This window comes from Cupressus sempervirens, chromosome 3, assembly GCF_028749045.1.
Source record: "Cupressus sempervirens isolate cs-2001-9-10 chromosome 3, ASM2874904v1, whole genome shotgun sequence".
NCBI lineage: Eukaryota > Viridiplantae > Streptophyta > Pinopsida > Cupressales > Cupressaceae > Cupressus > Cupressus sempervirens.
In genome coordinates this window covers 398,718,329-398,745,066 of record NC_143120.1, presented here as the reverse complement: position 1 = coordinate 398,745,066, position 26,738 = coordinate 398,718,329, and positions in this window count along the sequence as shown.

Sequence of the window (26,738 nt, the reverse complement as noted above, 5' to 3'; positions counted from 1 at the left end):
TGTACTAGCTAAAGTGGTTGCAACATACTTTACTTCTATAGATGAGATAGAAACAACATTTTTCTTCTTTAAGCTCCATGTAATTGATCCATAACTCAAGAAGAAGGAAAAAATTGGATGTAGTCCATACTACCTCCCCAATCTAAATCACTAATGCTAACAAGATTAAACCTTTTAGAAGAGTACTTAATGAATACCAGAATTTATATTTCTTTTCACACACCTCAAAATCCTCTTAGCTTACTTCATATGTATCTCTTATGGGTTTTTCATGTACCTTGAAATAAGTGAAACTAAACAAGTAATATGAGGTCATGTATGGGTTAGAAACATCAAACTCCTAATGATGGGAACAATACTTCTATAATTTTTTGCATCAGCTAATTCTAAACTATCTTCTAAACACAACACAAATCCATGATCACTTGGAGTGGGGGATGGATTATTATCAACCATATCAAATTTCTTCAACATGTCATTTGCATACTTTGTTTGGAAAATGAAATTGTCATCTTGACCTTGATAAACCTCCATTCTAAGTAAAAACATTATGAGACCTAGATCTTTCATCTCAAATTCATCCATTATAACAGATCATGTTTGAATCCATATTTCATTTTAGAACAACTACCCATATAAAAAAATATTATCAACATACAAACTTATGATGATATTATTTTTACCCTCTTTCTTGTAGTAAAGTGTAGGCTCACTCTTTAATCTCTTGAAGTTAATCTCTTGAAAGTTTCCATCAATTCTTGCATACCATGCCCTTGGTTCTTACTTGATATCATACAAATCCTTATTCAACTTGTAGATAATGTCATCTTTTCCTTCTGCTTCAAATTCTTGTGGCTACCCCACATATATTTATTCTTCTATGTATCCATTCAAGAAGGCACTTTTCACATCCATATAAGGTACGCTCCAATTCTTTTGATTTGTTAATGAAATCATCATTCTAATAGCCTCTTGTCAAGTACTATTGGTGAAAATTTATTTTTTGTAATAAATTGCATATTTTTGTGTGAAGCCTTGAAAACAAGTCTTTTTTTATGTCTTTCAAAACTTTGTCACTATATTACACTTTGTCTTGTACACACATTTGATGTCAATATTCTTCTTGTCATGGGGAATATGTACAAGCTTCTAAGTTTCATTCTTGTGAATTAAATCCATATCTTCTTGAATTTATTGCATCCAAATCTCATTAGTGCATTCTTCTTCAAAACATGATGGTTCTAAATCAGCATTAATGAATAAAGAAAAATCAATTGTCTCACCTCTTGGATTTTCTTTGTGTGCTTGATTTATACATTTTTTATAAATATCACTCATTCTTCTCATCATCTTTGTAGTCGTTCAAGTTTAATTTGGAATTGAATTTGGACTTCTTCTTAGGATTGAAGAGGTAAATGAAAGGCTTCTTGGTGGATTTGTAGTACTTGAATTATACATATAAGTTAGATTAATATATAGAGGCACATGAGGCTGAACCTATGAAGGAACTAGAGAAATATAAATCTATTGTATATTTTTATGAAGGTATGCCTACTGTTGAAGATGTTGTAAATCAAGTTGTAAATCAACAACAAGTTTTAGTGACCATCAAGTCACATACAATAAATGTCAAGTTAGATTTGAGAATTAAGCTACAGTTAGGTGCCAAGTTGCAGAATAAAGCTGGGGCACATTTTAATTCTAAGATTAGTGTACATGAGAGAAATGTTGAATTACATAATAGAGAAGTACATAGTGATTCAAAATTTGATAGGCATAATGAGGAAAATAGAGTAGAACCAAGATTGTCAAAGTATGCCAAAAGACTTCACCCTACTGAATAAATTATTGGAGATAGAGATGCTAGACCAATGACAAGGAATAGGATGAGAAATGATACATGTTTTTTGAGCTTGCATGAACCTAAAATACTGAAATATGCCTTAGATAATGAGGATTAGAGTAAATCCATGAAAGAAGAGATTGAAGAGATTGAGAAAAACAAGACATGGACTCTAGTTCCCAGACTAGAGGACAAAAATGTGATTGGAACCAAGTAGGTTTACAAAAACAAGTTAGATGAGAATGGTGAAGTCACAAGGAATAAGGAAATATTAGTTTGCAAGGGGTATGCACAAGAAGAAGGGATAGATTATGGAGAAAAATTCACCCCTATTATAAGATTGGAAGGAGTAAGAACTCTACTTGATGCATACAAAGGTTTCAAAGTTTATCAAATGGATGTGAAATCTGCATTTTTGAATGGCATATTAGAAGAAGAGGTCTATAGAGAACGTCCAGAAGAATTTGTTGATGTTAACAACAAGAAAATAGTATGTAGACTACACAAAGCTTTATACATGGTTTGAAGCAAGCACCAAGAGCATGGTATAAAAGGCTTCACAATTATCTTGTGAAGATTGGATTTGAGAGGACTGATGATAACAACAATCTATACTTGAAAATAGAAAAAGTTAAAGTTAAATTTTACTAGCTGAAATTTTTGTTGATGATATCATATTTGGAGATCAAGATGGATTATGTAAAGCATTTGTAGATCAAATGAAGAAGGAATTTGAGATGGCTTGATTTGGAGAGATCAAGTTCTATGTTGGTTTGTAAGTATATTAGATCCAATATGGTATATACGTCACTCATCCTAATTATGTGAAGGAAATATCAAAAAAAATTGGATTGGAAGATTTGAAACTAGTTAGCACACCTATGGTGATAGGACACAAGTTGTCAAAGAATAATAATTTAGCTAATGTGAATCAAACATTGTATAGGTCTATGATTGGTAAATTGTAATATGTAGTACATAGCAGAGTTGACATTGCATTATATGTTGGGATAGTTGAAACATTTTCTACTAATCTTAAGGAGAACCATTTGATGGTTGTTAAGAGATTTATGAGATATCACAAAGGAATAGAAGACGATGATCTATAATACAAGAAAAATGAGAAATTTGAGTTGAGAGCCTACATTGATGTTGATTGGGCTGGAAATATTAATGACAGAAAGAGCACTAGTGGAGGATAATTTTTCTTAGGAAAGAGGTTGGTTACCTAGACCAGCAAGAAACAAAATTGCATATCTCAATCTACTATTGAAGTTGAATATGTTATTGTTGTAGTAAATTGTTCAAACATTGTATGGATCAAATAGCTACTCAATGGTATGAAGCAAGAAATCACTAAATCAGTGGTACTTTATTGTGATAATACAAGTGTTATAAATATATCAAAGAACCTTGTGATGCACACAAAGACTAATCACATTGCAATCAAGTATCATTACTTGAGAGAGTTAGTTTAAGACAAAGAGGTGAAGATGGAATATGTGAAAACAAAAGAGCAGATAGTTTATATCTTCACAATAGCATTACCTAAGGCTGTTCATGAGTATCTAAGAGGTAAACTAGGGGTTATACCCCTATCCAAAGCTTCTTGAGAAGCACAAGTAGTTCCCTACATCAACTGGAGATGAATGTTGTATCTTACACATTGATGTTGTGGATCTTACTTTAGGAGTTGCCCAAAGTAATCAAATAGTCAGAATAGTAGATCAATCACATCAAAGGTGATAGAGGGAGAAACTAAAATTATTAACAACTGCATGTTGAGATGACAAGTCTTTGGCATTGTTATTAAATAGGGGGAATATAGAATACCAATCAAATGAAGAAACATTGAATATCTACTCATAGGGAGATAGTGTTGAGGGAGATATAAGAACAATGTATAGATGCTTGAATATCAGAAAGAGGGAGTCATCGAGAGTGAGTCATAAGGATGAGTTGATTGCTTGATTATCAGAATATAAGAATAATGCAAAGATACCTAAATATCAAAAAGAGGGAGTGATCAAGAGGAGTCAGAAGGATGATTTGATTTTTTGATGATTAGAATAGAATTTTGTATCCTATACAAAAGATGAAAGTTGCTAATCGAGGGAGAGATTTCAATACAAGGAATTATTTTCTTTTTGTTACTTCTATTAGTATTGGTTTACCATCAATGCCAAACAGGGAGATTGTTGATAAAAGATTGATGCAATTATGAGAATGTGTTTCAATAATTATTTTATCCCTGATGTCAACCCTAGTACTTGCTGGTAAGATAACTACTTAATTGATTTGAGTACTATCGTTTGTTTGATTGATAAAGAGGTTTTTGATCAAATATGATAACAAGAGCACCTAGAGGAAAGGTTGAGTTATGGTATGAAAAAGGAGTACAAAGATCAGTTAAGATAGTGATGTTATAGTGTATTGATTATCTACTTAAGTTTGCAAAGGTTGGATACACTAACTAAGTCTAGAAGAACAATTAAGAAGAATTGAGTCTACCAAGCTTGACCAAATGGATAATAGGTGTCGAGAAAAGTTAGTGTAAGATGAGAAGAAAATTAGTTGGAGCCAACCAAAGTCAAGATTCAGTGTATGTTGAGTGAACTTAGTGTAAGCTGAGTAAAGTTTATTTGATGTTGAGCATCAGTAAACTTTAGTGTTTGTTGAGTTAAATAGTTAAAGACTAGTGGAAGAATGGTATGGAAGCCAAGTGACAGTATTCATGTAAAATCATAGATTTGGTGAATTTGAGCTAACTATTTCATTTTCTTAAATTGTGTGAAGCATGTGGAAGATAACTATGATGAGTTGGTGGCATAGAATTCAAGGTAAACCATTTTGAGGTGAATTCAAAAGAAGATTAAGGGAGAAGTTTCTAGAGGAACCAAATGAAAAGTGGGTAGATTCATTATATCCTACCTAATCCTACCTAACCCTAAAATGGAAAATTAAGGTTGAAAGGAAAAATATCTTAAATATCTATTTATAGAAAGAGTTGGTCAAAAGAAAAGGTTGTCAAGTGTGAGAACCTAAGGAAGACAAGGAGTATAGGGTATTTTCTTCATTTAGTAGCCGAATAGAAGAGACTACTATTGGAAAGCTAAGCAAGAAGGCTTGAGAGTATGAATTCTTGAAGGGTGAACAAGATATCAGAGTTGAGGTGTGTGAAATCCAAGTATAATGGAGGAATGAAATGGAGATCTATAATCTCCAAGTGAGTTGTGATTCGTTATCAGATCAAGCCTTGCTATTACTTTCTAATCATTGTATCAATCTAGGGTAAATCCTTTGGGTTAAGTTTGACCTAATAGTCATTTGTAAATCCTTTAATTGGGTGACATTCCAAGTGAATGATCAAAATTCCTCTAACAAGGCTCACTCCTAACAGGGTGTTGAAATCCTCTAACCGAGTCACATTTAACAATGTCTATTGTAATCTTTAATAGGGTTGGCCTTTTGCAGGACATCACTTCAGAAGAGTGACAATTAGTAGCATGTTACTGGTGGTTTTTCCCAAATTGGGTTTCCATATAAAATCATTGTTTCAAATGTGTTATTGAATCTGTTATGTTTCATGATTACATTTCTACAAAATAAAATTGATAGTAACCTACAAACTTTGAGCATTGTATGATATAATAGATGAATGCATGAGAATGTTTTATGGATATGGGTTCAGTAAGCTATGAAAATTTTTATTTGTACATATGGACCTTGGATAATTGATTCACCCTCCCCCCTCCCCCCTCTCGATTATTCTAAGGAATTCCAACAGTTCAATGATATTAAATTAGTCCCTATTCTAGAAGGGGTTGACAAGTAATGTTCTAAAAAGGATTAAAATGAAAGTTAGAGTAGATTACAACTATTTTGGTTTAGTGGGAAAGAAATTTCATGTTGTATTTAGAAGGAAGTATGATGCATCCACTTCAAAGCTAGGGAAGGGGTTCAAACTAAATATTAAAGGAGGAAATTTTGTCACTCAAACATTACATTCTTCTCCATCGTTACTCAAGGTGTTGGAATCAGATGAGGAAAAAGAAAAAATTATCCTTTCACATCCACAATGACCAAGAAACAAAGAACCATCTATTCTAGGTGAAGTATTCTTGTCTCCATTGGATATCAATATGGATTCCTTTTCTTTAGTAATATTTGTACCCACCATTCCTATTTTATAAGTGAGCATTCCAATACTACATATCTCTTCTATGGCTCCAACCACTCTAACAATGGAACATTAAAATTGTGGAGAATGTGTTTGAGACCTTCTCTACTTTTTCATTTCTCATAGAAGGACAAGTTTTCCAACTTGATACCTCAGACACAGGATTTGAAATGTTTATTTTAGGATCATCACATAGAGAACCCATGATCTCATCTATATGCATGCACTATGAAAATAGAGGTATAATCAAGATCAATCTCCTTCATAGCAACCATCCCAGTCTCAAATGAGCAATATTTTAGCTTATTGTCATGATTAAGTAACAATATTATCAAGAGGAGGAAGATCAAGTTGCTACCTAATGATCTTTTTCCAAAAAAAACAAATATTAACTTCTAGTGCATAAGGTTGAAACTATCTCACAAATCCTAGTTGTTGAGTAACATGGATCATTTTATGCAAATGTAAATAGCACTACCATTGTAATTAGTGTATTACCAACTATAGATTTTGAAGACTTATAAATATTCAAAGAGACATATCTCTACAGATCAATCATTAATTAGTCAATATTAATACTAATATATAACATATTTATATATTATATATAATATTACTATTATATATATATATATATATATATATATATATATATATATATATATATATATATATATATATATATATATATATATATTATATATTATATATATCATAAATATATGAGTGGACAAAAGAGGGTTTGTCTAATTTATGATTTACTGAAAACCATAGAGGAATTATCTCTACATCAATTCAATATGATAGAAGCTACAACATTAACACTGCCTCTTTGCTAGGGAGGATTATTGTACAACACATTATGCTCTCAAGCATATACAGAGATATCATGTCAATATGATATTCTTAGAATGACATATTAAGGATATCAACATATATCCACCAACTTATATGTTATCTTTCAATATCATCTAAAGTATAATTCAATAATAAATATTAATCATATGATATTATCGTACTTATATTTTTTGGTAGATCATGTGCATTGGCATCAAATCCTTGATGCCTACCAAAAGAATATGGTATATCCTAGTAGGATATGATTTTTTGAATTTTTGGCACTCTAGGAAAATAAATTAATGTAGTCTATTAGATAAAAAGAAATCACAATTTCATGGTCTCTATCATGACAAGTATCATGATATTCAGCACTCTGAGACAAAAACTTAATGAATTTTGATCATAATGCATTCATTGTCATGACTTTTGGCACTCTAGGACACCAACTTAATGTAGTATGTCATGATAATAGGTATGTCATTTATAATATCATCACCTTACAATGGTTACCTTATGTTTTATATATTTCAATTAGAATTTGTCACCTTTCATTACATATCTTATGTGAAATAGTAACCACCATGAACCAAGTTAGAGGGTGGCAAAAGTACTTTCACCTTAATTATCCCTCATAGAGAAGAATGCATTATAAGAAATTTCACTTCAAACTTTTTCCTTATAGAGAAGATATCACACTTCAAATTTCTCCCTCTGAACAATGATCCTGGGAAGTCAGGTCCTGTAATTGCTCCCTTAGAGGCTCTCTTTGCCCAAGGATGTATGTTGGACTCCCTCTAAATCCAATATCTATCTTCTAACTTTTTGGTGATAAGTCAGTACTTTCTCATTGTGTACACAAGAGTAGGCCCATCAAAATCATGTAGTCACACACATGTATCTCTAGAATCCCTCTAAGTATCAATCTTCTAAGCTCCTATGTTTATTTTGAAGGAGTATCAGACTCCCCCTTTATATAGAAGGATACTTCATAATCTCAATCATCAAGAGCCTCACTTTACCTAGCCTGATCATCAGACGACTAAAGAATTCTAGATCATGGTTGCTTTTGAGATATTATCATAAAATTGAGTCCACACAATATTTGGTAGCATTTGAAAAGTACAAACCTTCTTTTCCTACAAGAACATCCTCAAAAATAAAATAAAAAATCAAGGCAAATAACTCATATAGTATGCATAGAACTACAATTAAGAGAGAGACTATAATGAGTAGATAAACATAATACTCAAATATGGTGATATCTACACATAAATGTAAAATCTTCCCTCTAAAGATGGTTGAAGTGGGAATAGAACATTTTTTATGATTCCAAACCCCCCCCCCCCCACAATGTGAAGTTCCCACTTTTATATTTTAATACAATTTTGCTTCTTTCTTTTCTTTTTTTTCTTCTTTGTAGCAAAGAATCATCCCTAGAAATTAAGGAAATGAACAAGAGCATTACTAGGCACATGAGTCTTGTAGTAAATATGAAGATATAAATAAGAGACATAGAAAAAATTATGTTGTTATCAACATCCTTTGTCATGCAATCTTCTTCTTCAACAAGATACCATAATTGCACACATGACATTTATTTGTAGACAATGGCATCTCCTTCACTAAACTTGTCCCCCATGTCATTTATTCTTTTGAGATTCATCAAAAGTTAAGAAAATTAATATAACTCTTAGTTAATGATACTTTTGAAATTAAATATTGATCATAGTATAATCTTATCATCTCTTTTGATGTGACGATGCCCGAGACCCATATTATTTAGATGTTTTAAAACCAAAGGTGCTCTTGTATGTACATCACTTAAGGATCACACACTCATATCTAATGTAGGACTAAATTCTTCAAATAGTCCATGTTGTAAACAAGGAACTAATTTTTTGAATCTTCTCTCCTCATTGACAATGTTCCATAGCATTACAACTCATAGCACACCATGATGTAGACCTAGTAAATACTCATGTTGAGCCCAATAAATAGTCAAATAACCCAAATTTTCCACCACCTATATGAAATTCCCAATATCATTGGATTTATGAGGATTCAATTGAGGTATACCAAAATTAGTGGTCATTGTTGGAGTTCTTTCTGGTAAAGAACATATCAGGTAGATTTAAACCTGATACCAGGAAACAAAGACCAAGGACAAGCCTAAGGATGAGCTAAATCCTATATTCAGCAAGGCTTTATCTAAGTTTTGGGCCAATTAACAGAGTCATATCAGGACTCACTTCACTTTAGGCTCTGCAAAGCCAAGGTGGGAAAACCTGAGGGATTTCTCTAATTTATCTTGATACTTCACTATAAGACTACCCTCTATAGCAGAAATGGTCAATATTCTTCTTCAATTTTTTGGTAAATCTCCTGATCACAGTAGCTAATCATAACTAAGGAAAACAACCACAAATAAGCCATGACCTACAATTCTAGTTCTTCAAAATATAAAATGGGAAATTGATATTCATTTTTATTTGGTTTCTCAACATAACCAGGTATGCAACAACAAAGAACATGTATCCTTCAAGCTGACCAGTCCCTTATCCATTGGGCATCAACTAAATCTTCAACATACAGATGGATACCTAAAACATGCTCACATATTCAGGCATATGATCTATCTATTTGACTTGCAAATAGACATCAGTCTTCATAAAACTCTCGTACTTATGATGATATCCTCCTCATGTAACCCACAATCCTGTCAATGTAAACAAGCACTTACTTGGATTCTTTGTTCCAACAGCAAGTTTATCATGACATACAACCTTAAATGATTGCAACTGAGTTCAAGACCTTGGTTCTTAAGCACAGAACATTGCAAATAATAGAAGCAAGAGATGAGAATCAGAATGAAACTAAGAAGGTTAAACTTTTTGAATTAATTTCATTGAAAATAATACATCATCTGCATACAAAAATTCAAAAAATACACAAAGGAGTGACTGTGTAATATATTTGTACTTCAAAAGGAATACAACATGTTGTTCATAACAGAATCAGACTGAGAAAATGGTATCACAACTATAAGAAAACCCAGGAGATTGGAACCAGACTTGTGGTCTCTCAATACACCCAAAATCTTTAAAAAATTGGAACCTGTACAAAGAGTAGAAGAAGGAGATATATAGGAAAGAAGATCTCAGGAAATGCAAGCTGAATTTGACATCTATCCCACTGAGAAATCTTCACAAATGGAGTTGCTGAAACTGAACTTCCTCTAACTACCTGCACTTGAAAAACCATTAATGATCCCAAAATATCTATACTGAGGGTCCAAGAAATCTGATCTCAACATGTCATGTCTGATCTACCGTGAAATGCAACTTGTGCTGCTATTACCAAGATCATAACTGCTCCAACTACATTAAAAAAAAACATCTAATCAACTTGAAACTTGTTGGAGAAGTTAAGAATGATGAAAAATCTTTATACCAAGTTTCAATTTCATCTGCAACATTCAAATTTCACAATTCACCATGAAGACCCTGAAATCAAAAAATTGCCTGTAGTTGGTTCCTGTTAATACCTGTACAAAAACTAATTGCAGAAACGAAGAGTTCATCTTCTCCCAGTTCCGTCGGTATATAACACTCTATATTTTGGATCAAAATAGCTCCCTGAAGATCATACTGAAAATCAGGCTCCCCGGGTGAAACAAGGCCATTAATATTTAAAAAATTTAAAAAGTTAATATAGTCTGAACTATATAAAACTCATAAATATTTCAAATCATATCAAATTTATAATTTGAATGCTGAAGTCCTCTGAGATCTAATTTTTATAATCATTTTCCTCTCTCTTATCTGCCACATGTCGCCTCTTCATTGGATATCATATCTGGCAGGCCCCTACGACAAGGCATTTTTATAATCATTTTCCTCTCTCTTATCTGCCACATGTCGCCTCTTCATTGGATATCATATCTGGCAGGCCCCTACGACAAGGCATCACCGTAACATCGGGCCTCTTCATTCTAGAGCCTCCGATCACACGACTGGGCGGAGCATTGCAAGACATAAAAAATTTTGCCCTTCGTCGTAAGATCGGGGACCTTTTATTTTTCATTTACGAGTCCACGAAGTTTTCGGACCATCGCACATCACAAAGGTTGAACCCCCGATCACACGACACTATCGTGTCATCGCACGACTCCAAACCACAACCCCCAATCATACGATGGGGTCAAAATTTTGTTGACCCTGACTGTTGGGCGAATAGGTCCCTCCACGGACCTGGCGTCATATAAGACATGAGTCTTGAGACATTTAAGCTTTGCGCACCCTTGTATTTATATAACAAAATATTTCCCCAATAACTGATGTGGGATATATCGCCCATCCTCTGCACACCAGTTCTGACGTGAAACTCTATCGTCTTCTATACTTGCCTACAAAACGTGGGTGCAATCTCAAATCATGCTATGGAAGCCTTGCAGAACATGGATGTTGTCGTCCCTTAACTAATGTGGATCCTGCGAGCTGGCCTTTCATGCTAAGACGTGAAGCCCTTTTCTTTCTTTGGCGTCTTTGTAATCATGTGGGGTGCAGGCGTGGACACCCCTATCTGTGAGTTCCATTGCCATCTCTCTCTTTTTATGAGATGCAAATTGAACGTGGATAGCTCTCTTTGGGCCTTTTTTATAATACAAGTCTGTTCGTTTATCATGTCGTGAGCTAGCTTTATGCACATGGAGAATCATGTTCTGCTCCCCTTGCAAACAATGAACCTTCCCTTGTTGTGGGCTACATACCATATCTTTGGAGATCACACTGGATGTCAATGCATCCCTTTAAGTAGTTTTTCTAGCAAGTATAGGCATGGAGTGCCTATAGGACTCGTTATTATTCTTATGTCAAGTCCATTACGTATCTCCTCAATAAAAGATCTTATGCATTTTAAAAATATTTGACATTCTCTAACTTCTCAAGTTAGAATGAAACCATGCATATCCATCCTATCATTCATTTTGAACATTGCACACTCAGGCAAAGGCCCCTTTGCACCCATTGGATCCCTTTACAGTTCACAAAATGTTCAATCCAACCTACTTATTTGAACTTCAAATGATGCCAATGCATATTACTAATCATAAAGATAAATCAATTAAAATCATTATCATTTCATCCTTAAAATCTTTAACTCACACAATCTTTATCAGTCTGATGGAAATAGTCATCCCCCAAAGTGGGTCTGACTAAAACAAATTTCGTTTTGGAACAACTGATTTTGTAAACTGATCCATCAATCATCTTAAAACGTCTGAAATCAAATTTGACCGTTGAAACAATCATTAAAACTTATTTTAAACCATTTCTGCACCACTGTGAAATCTCTGTCAAGAGGCCTGTTGCCTGCCTTTAAAAACTGATTTAAACATCTGACAGAGCTCTGAAACTCTGGATATATCATCTCTCTAACATGCTCTACAGGCTTGCAAAATCTCATTTTATGATGATATCAGGTTCAAAAGATATTGACCTCCGAACATGCCTACTTCAAACTGCCTGCAGATAAACATATCAAAAAGATGGAAATTGCATTTGGTTTGAGCCTTGAAAATTGGGCAAACGGGCACTTGAGATTCTAAAAACTGGGGCATTGATACTTTGTTATGACGGGAATGTGCTTCTATGAGTTGGGCTCATGACGAATCACGGAGCGCATTTGGAAAAGGTCTGAAGTTAGCTACTTGGAATTGCAGGACAGTGAACATCAGTAAGGTAATGTTTTTTGCAAATGGAATGACACTGGAAAAGTGTGAAGACGGATTCGTCAAGTTCTGAAAAATGGCACACTTGTAGTATTTTTAGAGTAGAAGACAAGGGAACAAACCATTTGGTCCTACCAATCACGGGCACAAAGATATGATGCCTCGAACAGGGCTCCCGATCAATCTGCACCTTCTGAATACCAGTGAAACTTTAAAAATTGCAAATGGAATCGCATTTGAAAATTGATCAAACGGATTCGTCATAAGCTCAAAACTGGAATGTAGAAATTCTTTGACCCCTAAAATATGATACAAAAGGAATTTTCTCACTTGGGTCAACTAGTCAAAATTTATCGCTTGTCAAATAGGGCTACTCAGAATTATGAACAAAATACAAATTTGCAACAGGTGTAACTGACCAACTTTGAGGGGTTCAAAACCTAGTCAAACAGATTTGAAATATCTTGAAACTTGAAACGTAGGTTCTCTGATATGCATACTAAATATCCTCAAAGTGGTGAATCATGAAACATAACCGGGTAAAAGATATTCAAATGCAAACATGGCTCTGTGTCGTTGTTTAACACTCAAGCAAGAAATGCAGAACTGAGAACCACTCAAAAAGGAACTTTGCTTAATGGCTCGAGATATCAATTTAACATTATGAAACATATGTGCAGGCTAAATGAAGGGTGTTAGAAACATAAAACACCATTTAGGCCTTATTTCCACATCCGGGTACCAAGCATGAAAAGCATTTATAGGGGCTCGAAGTAACTCAAAAATTGGAATAGGCACTCAAAACAGGATGCAATTTTGAGTGCCACCAGTCATTTCACTATTGACTAGTCTCCAAATAATCACAATTTGTCTAAGAGCATTTAAGAATGAAAAAAGAAACTTCTCATTTTTATTTTATGTTACTCTTCAATATCTTTGCAAATGACGAGTCCCAACATTGCTTATTGTAAGACCCCTCTTCTTGATTTAATTTCTCATGTGATTAGGATGATAAATGATTCTTAATTCCTTTTTTGGATATTTCTGATTTAACCTTACTACAATTTTACAATCCTTTAAAATTCCCACCATGTAGCTTTGATTCTTGGCACACCACTTCTTCCTATATGTGACTCACTTATTAATATATCTTTCTACAATGAATTTATGGCATTTATGGTATTGTTTGATGATCTCCCAATCTAGTCTAATGGATTTTTAATTCATCAATTTAATTTAGTTGAATACTTTAGAAGCCTCTATTTAGTATCACTTAGTATTAAAGGATATATTATCTTCTTTGTAACTTCTTTCATGATTTCTATGAATATCATTATATATCTTCTTCCATGAATGATTTGTTATCTTACATGAGATTGGTCTCATGTCTTGAGGAGTTCACACAATTTGATGAAGATTCCCAATCATTTGACTAATATTCTATGATTAGTTATCATGTTGTTTGTCATTTATTCTCCATAAGAAGATTGTTGTATTTGTCCCATGATAATTAGTATTTGCAAGGATCATCTATTGTGATCAAAAATTTCTAGAATCTCATTATCATCCATGTCTCTAATATTTCTTTCCCATTGAATCCTCTTTGTTGTGAGATTAAATTATCTAATTCTTCTTATGTGGATAGGAAGTGTTTAGTGTACATCGGTATTTTCCTCTAATGATCTCCCAACTTGCAAACAAGCCTTCTTTTACAGGGGATTATGTACCAATGTCTATATATATTTATTGCATCATGTCATTGTCATCTATTTGGTATTGTTAGGATCTTTAGTATTGTCAAAATTATAATGTAGAGGGTGGGATCTTGGTGATAGCCATAGATGGATCTTTCCATGGAGATTAATTTGGAACAAAGGGAATCTTCTGGAAATCTCTCAAAATTGTTTCATCTGCTACAAGGGTAAGTTATGTCAAGAATTAATATGCCTAGTGCCTTCATAAATTTCAAATTTCTTACCTTTGAGCATTCCAGATCACTTCATGTTGTTGAAGTCCACCAAGGAAAATTTTTTTGTAATTGAAACCAACAACCATAATTCTAGGTACACACTGATGGTAAGTCACAATTGCATAAAGCCAAACATGTCATAGCAGAAGGAAGATGATCGACTCTATATATATATATATATATATATATATATATATATATATATATATATATATATATATATATATATTGAATGAGCATTTCCTTAATGAGTGTAAGGTCATTAGAGTAATCCATGAGGCTTGCTAAGCTTACTTTGTACTATAGGAAGAATTGGCTCGACATAATGATAAGAACATTTTTGAGCTTCAGAAGTGAGTGTGACTATAGATATGAAGACTAGCTTATTAAATACCTTTTCCAACCTTCATGCTCACATTTCTTTGTCAACATGAAAGGAAGATGTGGAAGTGTATAATATAAATTTATTCCAATATATGAGGGTATTTAGAAAGATCATACTTCATGTAAGATAAATTTCTTCGAGATATATAATGAACCCAAGTATAAGATTTTTTGCTATTCTAAAATTGTTCCATTTTTCAATTATATATTTTATCAAAAAAAAAACAAAAAAAAAATTACTAGACCCATGCCAATGAATGAGTCTAAGGATAAACATGGAAGCCTTCAAACATTTAATAACTCCTTAAGAATTCCATATTCTATTTATATTGTGGAATTTTTGATTGACTGGATTCTCCTTCCATCCTGGCAGGTCCTAAACATTTCCATTTCCTATTTGATGTCTAACTTCTCCACATTATGTTTCTATGAAACTATTTTGTCCAAGTCTCTTACGAAGATAACTTGTCACATTTGTTGAGTGTGTTATTATGTATCTTTTACAAAGGTAGTTTGTGAATGATTTGAAGCAACCTATGTCTTTAAGTTTTTGCAGCCTCTCTAAAGAATTTGTAATTGGCTCTGATACCATGTTGAGTAACATAGATCATTTTCTACAAGTCTAAATAGCACTCCCATTGTAATTGGTGTATTACCAAATGCAAATTTTGAAGACTTATAAATTTTCATATAAGATACATGTCTCATGAACAGTAACAGACATGTCTCTATGGATCAATCATTAATTAGTCAATATTAATATTTATATATATATATATATATATATATAATATCATTAATATAATATATATCATAAATATGAGTAGAAATAAGAGGGTTTGTCTAATTTATGATTTATCAAAAACCATAGAGGAACTATCTGTACAGCAATTCAATTTGACTGAAGCTACAAAATTAACACTAGTTGATTCTAGGAATACCAAGTATGTTATTAAATTGCCTAAAGAGATTCACCACTCAGATTATATATTCACCAAAATTGAACTTGGAAAAAAATGTGGTTGGAATCAATAGGGTGCTCTAGATGTAGATTATACCCTATCCAAATGAAAAGATGAAATCTGGGAGAAGAAGAATTGAGTCAAGTTGGAGAATACTCACCTTCACAAGATCATTCACCAACAATCTTCGTAATCTATTGTTATCACACCACATTTAGAGAACGTGAATTAGAGAGTTGAGGGGGAAATAGTTTGGCATGAACATATTGTCATAGGGGGAGTTTAGGACAAAAGGGATGCATGTAAAGTCCCATATATCTCAAAAGTATTGTTTAAAATCTCAAGGATACACACTTTTCCTTCAATCAAGAACTAAAAACCTTGGATGAATATTTGAGCATGTGGGATAAAATGCTAAAAATAGACTTAGATATCTTGATCACATATGACATCATCCCATTCTCATAAATATTCTATGAATATCGAAGATTCATGGTCAACAAGGTATGTATATTAGAAGGGCTAGTAGTAGAGGTGCAAGAAGCACTTGGAAATTGTAAAGTTGTAGAAGTTGACATCATAGATGAGCTAGAGTATATGTGGTGCAAAGTGTTCACTGAAGATAGTAGCTTTTTGGCAAAGGAAGACATCACTTTAGAATTCACCAGTAGGATACATGATGAATTTAAAGTAGATGATTTTGGAGTGCATATGATGAGTAAGTTCTCAACCTATAAGCTCTCAGCAAAATATGCATGGTTGTTCATCAAAGAGAACTACCAAGCCATCAAGAAATATGATTCCAAATTGATTAAAGTGAATTTAATAGTAGGGAATGTAGGAATTTCAAATCCTTTAATTCTTTATGAATTCATCACAAAGTAAAAAGATTTCTCTAGCAATCTCTGAGATTGATTCAGTAATTTCAATATTTTCTTCAAGTTTTTTTAAGTGTATTTCTAGTTTGTAGTTATAGAAGGAATGTTGTGTCTAATCTATTTGCATGTAACCCAATTACTAGTATCTTCAATCATGTAATTGAATAAGTCTTATTTCCTTTTTTGATTTAGTCAAGGTGGTTGAGTTTCTCCCACCTTTTCCTTATCTCTTCTCTTAATCCTTTTCCTATACAAAGGAGTATCTCTCATTATAAATATATATTTTTATATATGTAATAGATCTCTACAAAATTTGTGTAATCATAACTATGATTTGTTGTACAAGTTTGAGAGAAAGGTGAATATAAGAAGCAATTTTTTTTTAATTTGTGACTAGAATAAATTATGGTCATACAAATTGGAATTTGTGAGTTTAATTTTTGTTACTATATTATTTATTTCATTCTATTGTTGTTTGCATTTGAATCAAAGTGAGTAGGAAAAAATTAAAAAAATTGAAGTCGTGTGGTGCAAAGTGTTTTCTGAAGACAAGAACTTGTTCGCAAAGGAAGATATCACTTTAGAATTCACCAGTAGGATACATGATGAATTTAAAGTAGATGATTTTGGAGTGCATGTGATGAGTAGGTTCTCAACCTATAAGCTGTTAGCAAAATATGCATGGTTGTTCATCAAAGAGAATTACCAAGCCATCAAGAAATATGATTCCAAAGTGATTAAAGTGAATGTAATACCAAGGAATGTAGGAATTCTAAATCCTTCAATTCTCTATGAATTCATCACAAAGTAAAAACCTTTTGCTAACAATCTCTGAGATTGATTCAGTAATTTCAATATTTTCTTCAAGTTTATGTAAGTTTATTTGTAGTTTGTAGTTATAGAAGGAATGTTGCGTCTAATCCATTTGCATGTAACCCAATTACTAGTATCTTCAATATATAATTGAATAAAACTTCTTTCCTTTTTTGACTTAGTCAAGGTGGTTGAGTTTCTCCCACCTTTTCCTTATCTCTTATCTCAATCCTTTTCCTATACAAAGGAGTACCTCTCATTGTAAATATATTTTTTTATATATGAAATAGATATCTAAAAAATTTGTACAATCATAACTATGATTTGTTGTACAAGTTTGAAAGAGAAAGGTGAATAATAGAAGCAATTTGTTTTGAATTTGTGACTAGAAGCAATTGTGGTGATACAAATTGGAAGTTGTCAGTTTAATTTGTGTTACTATATTATTTATTTCATGCTAATATTGTTTGTATTTGAAGAAAGTGAGTAGGAAAAAATTTAAAAAATTGAAGTTGTCTCTCGAAGAAATTATGGTTAAACAAATAAAAAATTTGTGATTGTAGCTTGTACTATTGTCTTATATATATTTTCAATTTTAAGATAGAAGTGTAGTTCATATAACCATTTCTCACTCTAAAAAAATGTGGATTCTTTCCTGCAACAAGAGGAAAGGATGTCAGTAAAACCCTTATAAGTATATCTAAACTTCTTGAATACCTTCAATTTATCCAAGGAATTGTGAGAAATGGGAGCCTTCCCTTTGATGTAGGAGATACTTTTTCTCACATGATGTGGTTAGTACTCTTGTTTTGCAATAGAAGCTATACAAGCTATCAATTAAAAATTATTCACGCAATAAATTGATTTAAGAGCACTAGATCTTGACTTAATATATGAAATTGAAAACATACAAACCAAAAATATGAGTTTCTAAATAGAAAAGAAATGATGGAAACCCTAGCTCTAAGGAATAAAGATTAGATTTGGTCAAATCTAAGATTCAAACCATAGACTATATATGAAATAAGAATAGATCTAGAACTGTGATCATGAAGTTAAGAGGAACAAAACCCTAAAAGCATTATGTCCTAGGAAGACATCTCTTTGAGTTAGCATGTACATCATAATTCTAGATATAGGTCATTTTTTAGGTAAAAATCACTTTCAGCCTACATAAACTTGGGCATAAAAAATTAATGGATTCTAAAAGTTATGTGAAAATGGGTGACTATATAGGCATTTCTCACTCTATACAAGTATGTGGATTCTTTCCTGCAATAAGAGAAAAGGATGTCGATAAAACCCTTATAAGTATCTCTAAACTTCTTGAGTACCTTCAATTTATCCAAGGAATGGTGAGAAGGGGGAACCTTCCCTTTGATGTAGGAGATATTTTTTCTCACATGATGTGGTTGGTACTCTTGTTTTGCAATAGAAGCTATAGAAACTATCAATTGAAAAATATCCACCCAAAAAATTGATTTAAGAGCACTAGATCTTGACTTAATATATGAAATTGAAAACATATAAACCAAAAATATAAGTTTCTAAATAGAAAAGAAATGATAGAAACCCTATCTTTAAGGAATAAAGATTAGATTTGATCAAATTTAAGATTCAGACAATAGACTATATATGAATTAAAAATAGATCTAGAATTGTAATCATGAAGTTTAGAGAAGAAAAACCCTAAAAGCAATATGTCCTAGGAAGACATCTCTTTGAGTCAGCATGTACATCGTAATTTTGGATATAGGTCATTTTTAGGGTAAGAATCAATTTTAGCCTGCTTAAACCTATGCCTAAAACTTTGATGGATTATGAAAGTTATGTGAAAATGGGCAGCTATATAGGGGTTTTGGTGTGTGTGTGTGTGTGTGTGTGTGTGTGTGTGTGTGTGTGTGTGTGTGTGTGTGTGTGTGTGTGTGTGTGTGTGTGTGTGTGTGTGTGTGTGTGTGTCTGTGTGTGTGTGTGTGTGTCTGTGTGTGTGTGTGTGTGTGTGTGTGTGTGTGTGTGTGTGTGTGTGTGTGTGTGTGTGTGTCATTATTGTGAGTCCTAGAGTATGGATCAATAATGTAAGACCAATGTAAAATTTCTACAAATCTAACCTTATGAGTGAAACCCTAGCATGTAAATGTGCATCTAAATAGGTAAATATCAAGGAAAAAAGAAATAAATATATAAATATTGTATAAATCACACCAAGCCCCCAAGCCTAAATTACTAACCATCCTCATAATCCATTTTCTACTCCATGGTGTTTGAATTCTTGATTTGAAGAATAAAGTTGAAAAACTCCCTTTAGTAATGAATGGATGAATTCAAGCCATTTTTTCACCTTTTAATTTTTCTATGTCAGATAGGGATGTCCACACATGATTGTTTCATAATATTATGCTTATTCATGTTGCCAAATGAATTGAATGATGTGTTTCTATAGTAAAATTTGTTGATTACTTCCTGCAAGAGCTAACTGCCAGAGGCGAGAACCTTGGAAATTCAAGTTAGAACTGGGGCCTATAAACTCAATCCTCAAGGTCTAGGCTGAATTAGGTCAACCTATACCTAGTATAGATCAACTTATGTCAACCTATACCATGGAGTTCAAATGAGCACCTAGTTGGGGGTGATTTTCTTTTCGAAAGATATAGATCAGAAGGGTCATAATTAAGAGCATTTGGTCAATTGGAGATGGTGAGTTATGATAAAGAGTGGAGGAGATTTGGAGATCAAAGGCTTGAGGATTCAAGGACAAGCATATGAATTCAACTAGATCATTAAGGCTATACAAGAACAATAACCCTATCAAGTCCTAGTTAGACACAATATTTGTAGAGTTGTACTAGTGAGAGGCTCTACCTAAAAGAGATCCACCTAAGAGATTTTTTGACTAGTTCCTCTCTAATAAAAGTATTAAGTTCCAATGCAGTCAAAAAAAATAACAACTTTGAGAAAGTATTAGGGAACTAATCTTTAATAACAAGGTTCTTACAGAGAATGTTGTATTGTTTGGTAAACAAACATTTTTGGTCGAATTTAATGCATGGAAATAAACCATTGGCCCATCCATGGGGATTTTTGGCTACAACTTGGAAAGACAAAGCAATCACATAGTTCTCAATATCATCTAGGATGGGAGTCTTATGAGTTGGGAGGAATTGTGATAGGAACATGGCATTCCACAATCATAGTCAATTACCTATTGAATGTTGAAGAGAGCACTCTCTTTTCTCTTTACCTAAGAGGTTCAAAATTAATCACTCAATAATTATTCTTTCTATGTAGTTAGGTGGCTCTCCCTGTCATAGTGTTAAGACAAATATGTTAATATCATCTTTGTTGATAACTCTAAGATAAATTATAATTATGTTAACTCTTTTTAAAATCTCAACTTGGGTTGTAGTGAGTAGTGATTTTGTTTTGCTTTTGTGCAAACTAGTTGAAAGAAAAAATAAAAGCATTATGACCTCCTCTTAATGGGTTTTCTATTGAGATGTTGAATTGTGATCTATATCTATGTTTATTTTTTAGACTTCCTCAATCTATCTAATATATCTTCTTTTAGTATCTATTTTCTAAATAATTTTGGGGTCGTTTTGGTCTTTCTCTATCTAGGAACATTAATTTACTTGATGTGTTTGCTATTCATTATTCAATCCCTAATAAATAGTGTAAAAAAAATAGGTCTATTGTTTATGTTGAATTCATATGGATTATGTGGAAAATGTGAAATAATAATTGTGTGCTAAAATGTTGTCACGCTTCTATGAATCATTACATGTAAGAAAACTCAAGAATGAGCCCTCACAAATCGATCCATAGCTCTCTACTCATAGAGTGCAAGGGTTTGCAATGAAGGCCCTTAGTTTGACCTATTTTTGTGCCCATGCAAGTACACCATGAGATGAGAGATTCAAAGAAGAAAAGCAAGAATGCTAGTCTCCATGATCTTCAAATATGCATGAAAATAAGATCTAATCTATGAAAGAAAAATCTAATCTATAAATGAAAGATCTAAGCTAAAAGCCCATGATGGGTGCAAGAGAGAAAAAGACAAGAAAATAGAAGTTCTCCACAAAAAGCTTTTGTATTCAAACTCATTCAAAAATTGGTCTTCAAACCTGCAGCATAACGATAGCATAATCATGGGTCTCTAAAATGAGGAGAGGGCTCTCCCTTATAAAGGAAATTATGGAGGTGAGAGGCTTCTCACAATCAATATGGGATAATAGAGCTTGATCCATGTGAGACAAAATTCCACCAATGAGAAAAGAGGAGTGGTTGAGGAGAAAGTGGAAAGATAAATCCCACTTTGATCACTTTTTTTAAGTGTAGAGAAATTAAATAAAAAGAATTTATTTTATTTCCTTTTTTCATCAAAAGAGATATTTAAGTGGGATTTTTATTTAATTAAAAGGAAGCAAGTTCTTTTTAATTAAATAGAAGATATTTAATTAAATTAAAAGAGAGGTTTTTCTCTTAATTAATTAAATGTGGATGAACTGTTTAATTAAAAGAGAGGTTTTCTTTTAATTAAATGGGGATTTTATTTTATTTAATTAAAAGAGAAGATTTTCTTTTAATTAAATAAGACTTGGAATAAGATGATCAATCTTAGAAATGAAATAACTCGAATTTGATCAAGGAAATTGATTTGAATTGATTTAATAAAATATTACAAACCATTGATTCAGAAAATTTGATAAATTGATAAATTGAATAATGGGGGCCCATAGTCTAGGCGACCATTTTTGGGTGCATACATTTGCCCCTCTTTGACTAATGTGTGATCGATTCGGGAACACATGTAGTCAAAGAAAGAAATTGAAGTGTGAGGTCAATTTGGGATCACAAAACAACCCAGATGTGTGGTCGACTCGGGAACACATCAGGACAAAGAATACAAATAAATTTTAACTTGAAAAAGTCAAGCATAAAATTGATAAAACTGAATCAAGGATTGAAATTGATAATTACTGCCCCCTCGTGATCGAAATCGAAATGAGATAGAGGAGAAACAACAAATTGATAAATTTGATCAAATCGAACAAAAGATAAGGTTCTTGATGTAAGATGAAAGATATAAGAATCATAGAACCAAGGTAGATCATCAAGCATGAAATATTATGCCCCAAAGGTGATTTAGAAGAAAAGAAGTGGGGAAAAAGAAAATGGAAGATAGAAGTTTGAAAGATATGGAAAGAAATAGAAATAAGAAAAGAAAATGCTCCAAAAATCAATCAACTGTTTAAGATAGAAATTTCAATTGAGATCACGAAAGAAAATAAGGAAATGAAGATCAAAATGTGACCACAATTGATTAAATGTCCACAATAAAGATGAAAGGAGAACCCTCTTAAACTCATAATGCAGCCTAAAAATGCAAACTAACATGAAGTCTAATAATGCAAGCTACATGAAATGCAATGGTGTACTTGCAAAAGAGCAACTATAACATAGGATTTTGTGTTCATCATTCATTAGAGAATGTAAAAGAACTTATTTTCATCATTGGGCCATTATTAACGGACATCAAAAAATCACACAATCATCACTAGTTACAAATGCAACTATGAAGATATGAATGCGATTTATATTGGTTTGAAATGTGGAAAGATTCTAACATAAGCATCAAAGACATAAAGGTCAAGATGACTTCGATGTTAGCTTACCCAATTTAATATAGAAAAACTATGCTTGCATCAAGGCATAGATGCCAAGATGACTATAAGAATGGTTGTGCAAAAACAATCAAGGATGATGTCTCAAATCTCCTAAGTGTTTCAAGGGGACAACAAAAGACACTCTAGAGTTCAAGACCACACCCACAAGCAAAAAAAAACAAACAAAATCATGTCCCATGCCCCAAGTCCTCTAGCGATGCATCTCGGAGAGACTTATCAGACAAGGACACTCAACAAAAATCAATAACAGTCAGCACACAAAGAAAAGATCATGACACAAGTCAAGCATTAAGTGTTGCGTTTAAAAATTTAAGTGTGTTAACTGATACTGAGTTCTGAGGACAAGGATCAAATGCTTGTAGGAAGGTAAGATCACATGATGATACTGGGTAAGACCAAACCAATAAGTGTTGAAAAACACTCGATGTCAATGGGAGTTGAAAAACACCATTTTCGAGGTGTCCTAAAGACTCACACATCTAAGAAACCAAAGCTAGCATAGTTAAGCCCCCTAGACAAAGACCAATTCCAAAGCAAGGTAACAAGGACAAGGCAAGGTGGAGAAAGGCGAAGTGTCGAGGACATGTGCTAAGAAACAGGGGTGCAAAGGCCTCAAGTAGCGCACGTTTCCAAGTTTTTACTACTTGGATTTATTTTTTAAATTTTTTTTTTTCAGGACTTTTTATAATTTTTTTTTTTTTTGTATTTTTGCTACCAAGGCGCCTGTTTCCAGGTTTTCACCAAGGCACTTTTTCTATTTTTTTGAATTTTTGAATTTTTTTTATTTTTTTTTTTTTTTTGGGAATATATAATTTTTTTGAAGATACATCAAAGTGCCTTTTGCTAGGTTGTCACTAAGATGATCATTTTTTCAGGACATTTTTCAATTTTTAGAATTTTTACAATATATCATTTTTTTGGATTTTTTTTAGGATCAATAAATATGTACAAAGATACCCCTAGACAAAATGGGCATTAAACTCTTAAGAAAGATCACATCGTGCAGTCCCAATGTCTAACAAGGTGGAGGACATGATGAAGCAATAAGCTAATGGATATTATGGATAAGCAAGGAGTGTATGAAGCAAGTGAAAGTGATCTTCAAAGGTTGACTCCTCAAGAGTACCCAAGCTAGGGAAAATTTGTCATGTAAAGAACATTTGGACAAGAAATGAAAGGCCAGTATAGGATAATTCAAGAAAGCATAATGTAAAAATGGGAAAGATGCAATCCAAAGAAGTAGACATGTCAAGAGACTTTATAGCATCATATTTTACTCTTTTTTATTAGATCAAGACCAAAAGGGTAAATGGGAAAAGGATAGCGAAAGACTAGAATGAATGGAGGAAAATAGATATGAAGGCTAAACATGAAAGGAATGAAAACAAGATCATCATAAGATATCTCACAAGATAGCCAAATGTTTTTCTATAGGTCAACATTGTCAAGATCAAAGAGAGAAGACGAAATGAATGAAATATGTAGAAGAACTACGCATGATGCCTATTTGTTAGGTTTTCATCATGGTACTTATCCAAGGAACCACAAGGGAGTGGTTTTCACCATAGGATGAATTCATTTCTCTTTACTTTTGCTACCAAGGTGCCTGATTACCAGGTTTTCACCAAGGCACATTTTCAAATTTTTCATTTTTTTTTCTTTTTTTTCAATCTTTTTCAATTTTTTTTGGAAGAAGTCAAGCTTTTGAGATAATGCTCTTTGAATGTTTAAACCATGATATACAAAGGAGTTCAAATGATATGCTCAAAGATGCCGATAGGGAAAGGAAGATGGAAGACAAAAAAATGGAGGATATGGCTTTATGCAAAGCAAGTGAGATTGGAAGATAGAAATGAAGGCAAGATCAATGTCAACACACACCTTGAAGGGTGGCAAAAGGATGGAGAAAATGTGAATGAAGGAATATGTGAAGGAATATGGTGAGTGGATAGAAAAAGTTGCAATTTAGGCACATGGAATGGAAGAATTCTTTTGGAAGAAGATGAAGCAGAATTCTTTGAAAGCTTGAATGTCAACTTCAATTGTTGTTCAACATTAGACTTTCTCAAGAAAGACTTTGGAATCCATATAGCCGTAGGCCTCTTTTCATTTCTTTTTGATGATGTAGAGATAATATCTTCAATGATGGATTTTGGAACCCATACTTGTCTTATAATTTTTTTCTTAGATATCTCTTTTGACTTTATGCCCCCATGTCAATTAGATGAGACGTGGTGGTCTACCTTTTTATATGGATTCTTGAATTGCTTCTTTTTCTTGTATTTAACATTCAAGTTACTTCCAAAAGACTTGGGACTTGTGGAAGAAGAAGGATGATATGACTGGTTTAGGTGAGTGGGTGGATGAAAAGAATTCAAGGATATGCATCTATGTTGATCTTGAGGAAAGATAGGAGAGGGAGGGACATAAGGACCCAAGATGGAAGGAAGATATGAAGCATTTAGTATTGGTGGGGGAGGTCCAAGGATGGATGTAGAAGATGCAAAAGGGTAATCAATAAGTTCATCAACATCTATATCACAATCAAGGACATCAGCATCTTTAGAGTGAGCATCAGGATTTTCAATAGGAACATAAACATCTTTAATAGGAGCAACTTCTTTGATAGGAGAACTTATAGCTTGATAAGACTTAGGAAGAGTAGAAAGTGGAAGAGAACATGGAGTGGTAGAACAAGAAGATGGAAGACTTTGATCTTGACAAGGATCTTTGGATAACATAAGCATAGAATTGTTCTCTTGATTTTCAATAGGCTCAACATTGGAAGTAATAGCATCATTTTTAATAACCTTAATGGAAGTATCATCTTTGGAAGGAGAAAGTGTACTAAGGCCATTTTTATTGTCAATAAGCTCAGTGGTGCAAGCAGTATATTGATCTTGCTTAGGAGAAGACTTAAGACATGGTGGAATGAATGAGAAAGGGTGTAAGGGATCAAAAGAACCATGAAATGTATCAGAAACATTGTGAAAAGGATTGGATGACATGGAAGGTTCTTGATCTTGATCTTTTTTTTTATTCTTTTCTTTATCATTTTTAGAGTCCTCTTGACATGAAACCACTCCTAAGGAGAAGGAAGCATGTTGGAATTGTATGGAAGACTTTGGAATAGATGAGGAAGGACTAGCTAAAGTAGGCATTATAGTGTATGAAGGCTTAGGCTCTTTAGGTTTAGCATTGTCAAAGGTATTTGTAGCCAAGTGAAGGTTAGCTTGAGTTTCTTTAAGAGGTAGCCCTTGAGGATAACTATAGGGAACTGCATGAAAATCATAAGGATCTTTGTTGGATGAATGATTGGTAGAAGATTTGAGAGTCTTAGAATCTTTAGGGGATGTATGGATAGTGGAGGAAGTAGAAGATGGAAGGGGAGCATTAGAAGACAAAGGTTCAACATTAACATGATCTTGCTCAAGAGTGTAATCTTTATTTTCAACAT